The following is a 7126-nucleotide window of genomic DNA, read 5'->3' as shown; positions in this document are numbered from 1 at the left end:
AAAACAGAAAGCCGACTGTACAGTCAATATTCCTTCTTTCAAAGTAATGTCATAAAAGGTTTGAAGAAAGCATTATGATGCCTAGTCCATCATTACAGAGGTTACTACTACCTATAATGCTGCTTTACCATTTCACGTTAGAGTGGGCTTTGAAAAGGGAGGAAGGAAGCTGCTGATAGCTATATATCATGGAAAAAACCTACAGAATTGAAAAATAAGAGAAATAACCATATTTAAAAGACCATAGAGATGGTTCTGTGAGTATAGTGCTTGGATGCAAACAGGAGGTCCTGAGTCTGAATCCCTGGCATCCACATAAGAGCAAGGCAGGATGGCATCTGTCTAGAACCCCAGCACTGGGCCAGGGAGGTGAAACAGGTAAATCCCAGTGCAGATGCTAGCCAACCCATCTGTTACCAGTAGGGGGAGGATGGGCCAGGTTATTCCTGTTCTACTTTGCTGATTCAAGAAATAGAAATAGAGGCCCATGTACAGATTTATAAAGTATAAAGGTTACTTATCTACCTTTTGCTATTTTAATTTTATTAAAAATAGTTTTTTAATGAAATATAGTTCTACTATGGCTTTCCCACCCCCCCAGCTCCTCATAGATCTTTCCCACCTCTCTCCCTGCTCTTCTGGATCCAAACCATGTCTGTTTCGTGTTAGGAAACAAACATGCATCTAAAAATAAAATAAAATAATAAGGTAAGATAAAACATAACCAAACAAATCAGAACAGGACAAAAAAACAGAAGAGCTAAAGGAAAAGGAAGAGAAACACACATGAATGCAGAGACTCACATGTTCACAGACCCAGGTATCCCATAAAAACACAAAACTTGAAGCCACAATATATAAACAAAAGTCCATCAAGATGTTAAAAAAAAAAAAAAAAAAGGACCGGGAGCTGGAGGTCTTGGGAGGGTAGCAGAGTATAATCAGCCTCTGCCACATTGGTTCTCCGGTGGCTGCTGTGTGGCACAGATAGATTGAGCTGGTGGGTCTGTGGAGCAGCAGGCTCAGCAAGGGATCTGCCTGAATGCAGGGGGCTGGCAAAGGTGGTGCCATGAGGAGGAACACCCCTTACATTGACAGTAAGATCAGCCTCATCTCCTAGGTGGAGGTCTGCTATGAGGGCATCTTCTATACCACTGACAACGAGAACTCCATGGTAGCCTTCTCCAAAGTTCGATTCTTCAATAGAACAGATAGACCAACAGATTATCCCAAACTGCCTCCAGATGAAGTCTTTGAATATATTATGTTCCAGGAGACTGATATCAAAGACTTCTGTCTATGAGCCACCGAAATCCCGATGTTCTTTGCCCAGCTATTGTTCAGTCTTGACTAGGTTCATCTTCATTCCAGTCAGTGAGTTCCTACGAACCTTTCAGCAGGATGCCAGCATACAAGTCAGTTCAGCCCAAGTACATCTGTTGAGCCTCAGTTTGGTGCTGTTGGTGTTGCTGGGAGCTCCTTGACATCCTTTGGAAACAGAAGCATCAAATAGTGGTACCTTATTCCAGAGCAATGCATTTGGTTCTGCCTTCACACAGGACACAAGATCCGTAAAACCACAGCTAGCCTAAGATCGATTAATCCCTCAGACTCTTTGAACAAAATTTCAACCATGGTACAAGCAGGACCATGGTTGAAGGACCAAGGACCATCTCGGCCCACTTACCTGCTCCAGCACCTTTGGGGGGGGGGGGGCTCTTTTCCAGCCTTCCAGGTCTTTGCCCCCTACCTGCCAGAAAGCAGTAGCCAACCAAGAGCACAGGGAAGCTGAAGCACACCAAGTCCCAAGGCCAGACCAGAAAACAGGCAACTCAGAAATCATACCAAGAGTCAACTAGTTCCAGGGATTCCTTCTGCTCCAAGATAGGTCTAGGGGTGAGGGTGAGGGTGAGGGAGTTCATGGAGGTAGCAGGAAAGATTTGGTATCCATCGAGATGGTCCAATGAAATTTGAGAAATATTTTTGACTTTGAAAGTGCAAATGCACAATCTAACAAGGAGGAAATCGACAGAGAACTTCATAATAAACTTAAATTAAAGAAGATAAACTTGAGAAACAAGAGATACCTGTACATGGTAAAGGAGACTCTGGAATGCACATGCAAAACATCCAGGGAACGCTATGAGGAAGAGCAGTTTGGGTTCAACAGCAAAACCAAGTTCTTCTTCAGAAAGCATAAGTGTATGTTGTGTAGCAGATGGTTGTGATTCCTTGCCTAGTGTTGAACTAAAGCAAGCTAAATGGAACTGCTAAGTATTTCCTCATCACTGAAAGGAGTTTCCTTATCGCTAATTAATTCTTTGGCAATTATTTCAAGTTGCCTGCCGATAGGTTGTGATACTGTGTTTGAGCCACAGAAAGTTTTTTGTGTGTATATTTGTGTGTGTGTGTGTGTGTGCGCGCGTGTGCATACATGTGTGTATCAGTATCTTTTTCTTTGTTTTTTGGAGATACTAGAATATGAGGTAGCATATTTTGACAATCAGGGTCCTGGATGGTAGATTAATTTTGTCAGTCAACTACTGTACACACAGGTAGATACTGTTTCTTAGGCAAAGGTAACATTTTTATATAATTGTAAAATTCCATTATATCCCATTGCCAAAGAAACATTGTGAACTTTATGTAGTTGCATAAAGAGCAACTAATTTTTTAAAAGAATAAACATTTTAGTCAGCAAACATACCTGTTCTTGCAGAACAGGTTATGGTGTCTCACAGCAATAGAACACCAACTAAGATACTTCCTTTGACAATCCCTTTCTTCATACCTCTGGTCATCTAGTGAGTAGGGCCAGAGATTCCTGCCACACGTTTTTTAATCCACAATACCACTCTTTTTATTAAAGTCCTTCTGGTCTACAATATCATAATTTCTTCCTTTATGTTTTCCAGATAAGTCTTGATTATTTTTAAATAGAGTATTTATCTATTCTTTGGGAATTTCATACATGTATATAATATATTTTGATTGTATCCCCTCCCCACTCTCTCCCAACAACTTCTTTCAAAATTACCTCCCTGAGTCCCCCTCCAACTTCATGGTTTTGTTATTGTTGTTTATAACTCCCTGAGCCCAATTAGTGTTTCTCAGTCAGGAATGTGGTCTGGTAAGCTCCTCTCCCCTCCATATGATAGGAGGTTGATAGGTTTGATCTTGCCCAGGTTCTCTGCAGCCAATCACTGCTGCTATGAGTTCATGAGTACAAAGAGAATAATGTTGGTTAAGAAAGGTGCCAAGTAAGATCTTCCAGGAGAAAGTGTCATTGCTCAGGAAGTACAGGCAGTTTAATAGGCAGCCAAGAAAATCTGCAGACACTGCTAAATGTTCTCAGAGGGGAAACATAGCCACCCCTTAAGAACTAACAGTGAACATAACCAAAATTAATTGCTCTTAGGTGGCCCATAATAAATACATGTGATGAGTTTCTGAATTAATGATTTCAATTATAGTTATTTATTAATTTATTGTGAATATTAACTTTCCTTCTTCAAAACAATAACTTGCAAATTAAAATGCAACACATGAATTTAATTAAAAATTTAGTAATTAAAATCTATTGGATAATATAGGAATTTCTATGTTTACTAAGTAGTGAAACTATCCAGCAATCCTGTCAGAGATATATCCCTCAGGGACTTGCTAAAGTTCAAGAGTATAGAATAATTCATCCAAAATGGCAGACACCATCTATGAAGGACGTAAAGATGTCTTTTTTTTTCTTATTGGAGACACAGTCATCTTTATATTTTCTTTTTCTTCTACCCCTTTGCTGTCCTATAGAACAGTCCCATTGAGAAAGTATGGGACTTTCTCGTCTACTTGTATTTTCAAGGGTTTTATGCACAGTGCCTTCTAATAAATTTTCAATTGAGTGTGATTTAAATGAGTAAGGTAAACATGATATATATATATATATATATATATATATTATATATATATATATATAATATATATATATGATCTAATTTCCTTTCTATGTGACATTGAAAGCCATCCTTTTCAACTATTTTAATTGCAGTCATCATTAACTAAAGTCTCCGTTCAGCCAAGGCTCTAGACTTTTGGCTCTGGGAGTCAGGGAGGTACAAGCCTCTGTCTGTGCTCCAGATGGTACTGGATGAATTCTCCATGAAGTTGTTATTTAGAGTCCTGGCAGCATCTTTCATGAAGTAGGGAGTTGCAGTTGGCATTCCTCTTAGCATTTTTCTTCTTAAGAGATAGCCTCACAGTGATCACACAGCACAGTCTAGGCAAGAATACTGAGGACCCATCTTGCCTTTATAGACTTTGGTGAGAATAATTGGCTGACAGATTGTTTTCTTGGATATTAAGGTCAATAAATATTAATTGGGGCTTCACTCTAAGTAAGACACTTGTCTAGGCACAGAAAGAGATAGAGCCATGTTGTAACATCAATGAACATCAAAGAAGAGAAGTGTATACATTAACATAAGTGAAAAACATCTAATTAGCATTGTGAGACAGATACTAGTATGAACTTTCGAGACAGAGAAGGATCAACAGAAGTTGAAGACTTAAGAAAGATGTGTAATGAAGGAGCTGGGGTTTTTGTTTGTTTTGACATTGAAGAATGATTGGGCTACGTAAGTAAGGAATTTAAGAAGCAATATAAATAAACGGATGCAAATTCAGATGTGCAGGGATTACATAAGATATAAAAATATAGTAATAGTGGAATATCTATTGCATTTTGGGATTTATCATTTTCATTTGTATCTAGTAAAACTTCTAATCTTTTATTTTGACAACAGAGCCAGGATCAACCTCTTTCTTGAGTATTTAAGGTCCCAAAGATTTTAGAGGAATCATGAAAACATTTAAATTTCTTTTTTAAATCACAAGGAAAAACTATTACAATCTAGGGTATTCATACTAACACAGCACAGTCCTATAGTGCTAATTACTATTTGCATGGAAGATTCATGAAGGTCAAAGTACGGAGGTGGCATAAGAAACAAACTGTGGTTTCAGATGGAGCCATCCTTCATACCCATCATTCCCGTATGCCTCTCTAAGCTACATCCCAAGCGGAGTACTTTCTTTTCATTTCCACTGTGTCAGGAAAAAAGCCAAGGCACCGGTGATCTTGAATGTTGATATAATTTGAGGTCTCGGCCTGATTCTAGCATCAATTCTCATCATGTCTGCTTCACTTACTATCCAGTGAACTGTAGTTATCCTTCCTCAAAGTTTCCAGCAGCATCCTATTACACTGAACATGAAACATAAACTTTCATTGTCTTTCCTCAATGAAAGATTCCTGGCATCTGATGTCATATTATGCCAATCACCAGGTTGGAATGGCCTAGTATTGTTAGTCATTTTTACATTTTGGAAATATCTACCCTGGGGTTCATTACCTTCAAGTCCCTTACTTTCCTTAGCTTTACGTGATCTTGGTTTCCAAATATTTGGATGTGAGTTGATTTGTAACTTCCTCAGAGAGTTCTTCAATGACCACATCAGCCCCTCCCATATACTCTGTATTTGTCTTTCTAACATAGCACTTACCAATATATAAAATTCAAATATGTATTTATATGTAGATTTTTATTATAAAGGTGAGCTTCATAAGAATGATTGCTATCTCAGACTTTAGAAAATCCCAGGAAGATGGTGGACACATGTATCTGTTGCAAATGTGACAAAGTTCTGCATGCAGTGATATAAATTTGGTGTATTTCATGGATTTTTATGGATTTTATGGATTTCATGGATTTTTAGCAGGGCATGTATTTATTATCACAACAAATCATCTCAAGGTCTTGGTAGGAACTTCTACTCTTCCATTTTTCTAAAGGATGACATTGGGATTGTGTAGGTTGATAATTATACTCAGTTCCCATCTGAACCCTGTCAACTTATCTTTAAAGTTGATCTCTTTACCTTGTTTCTTTCAATGATTATTTTGTCTTGAATTTGAGTGATGGCTACAGGTTTTAAGATATAGAAGATTGTTATTAACTTGGTAAACAATGAAAAGTGGCTGAAAAATTTAAACAGAAATCTGCTTAAAGCAGGATAGTCTGGGAGTGGTGTAGGAAGTTGAGAAAATCAAGGAAGACTGGGTGTAGAAAACTTAAAAGACCATTGCTTTGGTCTGTTAAGCACAGGCAATGTTTAGAGAATATTAACTCAAAATTGTATGCTGTTTGGAAGTATTTTCTTAATAACAACTATTTAAAGAAGGAGAGTTCATTTGGAAGCAACCCTTGGACAGAAAGCCTTGGTCTATCAGAAAAATCTATTTTAGATACTTGCTAATGAAAATTGTCAGTGGCCTTTGAGCACAAAGATAGTTATAACTATTTTTTACAATAATTAAATGTTTGCAGATATAAATGGTTTATTCAGACATACTGTCTTTGAGTGCTTTACGATTCAAGTTGGTTCTGATCCCCCACTATTTCTTCCTTCCTTCTTTCCTTTCTTCTTTCCTTTCTTCCTTCCTTCCTTCCTTCCTTCCTGCCTTCCTTCTTTCTTTCCTTCCTTCCCCTTCCCTTCTCTTCCCTTCCCTTCCTTTCCCTTCCCTTCCCTTCCCTTCCCTTCCCTTCCCTTCCCTTCCCTTCCCTTCCCTTCTTCCCTTCCCTTCCCTTCTCTCTCTCTCTCTCTCTCTCTCTTCCTTCCTTCCTTCCTTCCTTCCTTCCTTCCTTCCTTTCTTCCTTTCTTCCTTTCTTCCTTTCCTCCTTTCTTCCTTTCTTCATTCATCACAATTCTTTTGGCATATTATGTGCTCAGGAATGCTTAATTCCTGAGTTTGGGGAATGAGAAAGACTTGTCCCCCCATGGAGGTAAATCTTTCTATATTTAGGGATGTGCTATATGGATTTTCTTGGTCTTTTCTTACCTAATTTCTTCTAGTGATATTATAACTAATCTCTACTCATTTTTGTAACTGTTCTCTATTAATTTATACAACTTTTAAAATCTAAACTCAGCAATTGTGTAAAACGTGAACAAGGTCATTAGCATTCTTCTGCTCAATATCAAAAGTGGCTCTTAGAGCTCCTAGTGTAGAGGTAGATCCTATGCTCTGTCTTCTAACATTATTTTGTTACTATAATATTGTACTAATTCTTTG

General features: G+C 38.0%; 1 pseudogene; it reads left to right on the top strand.

Annotated features, from left to right (window-relative positions):
* Positions 1-1069: 1069 nt before the first annotated feature.
* On the top strand, positions 1070-2146 carry LOC110306569 (protein LSM14 homolog A-like; annotated as a pseudogene).
* The last annotated feature ends 4980 nt before the right edge of the window (positions 2147-7126 follow it).

The sequence above is a fragment of the Mus caroli genome, unplaced genomic scaffold, assembly GCF_978045245.1.
Source record: "Mus caroli unplaced genomic scaffold, Mus_caroli_1 scaffold_14, whole genome shotgun sequence".
Lineage (NCBI taxonomy): Eukaryota > Metazoa > Chordata > Mammalia > Rodentia > Muridae > Mus > Mus caroli.
The sequence above is the reverse complement of the archived record's forward strand: the minus strand, read 5'-3'. Positions and strand labels throughout refer to the sequence as shown.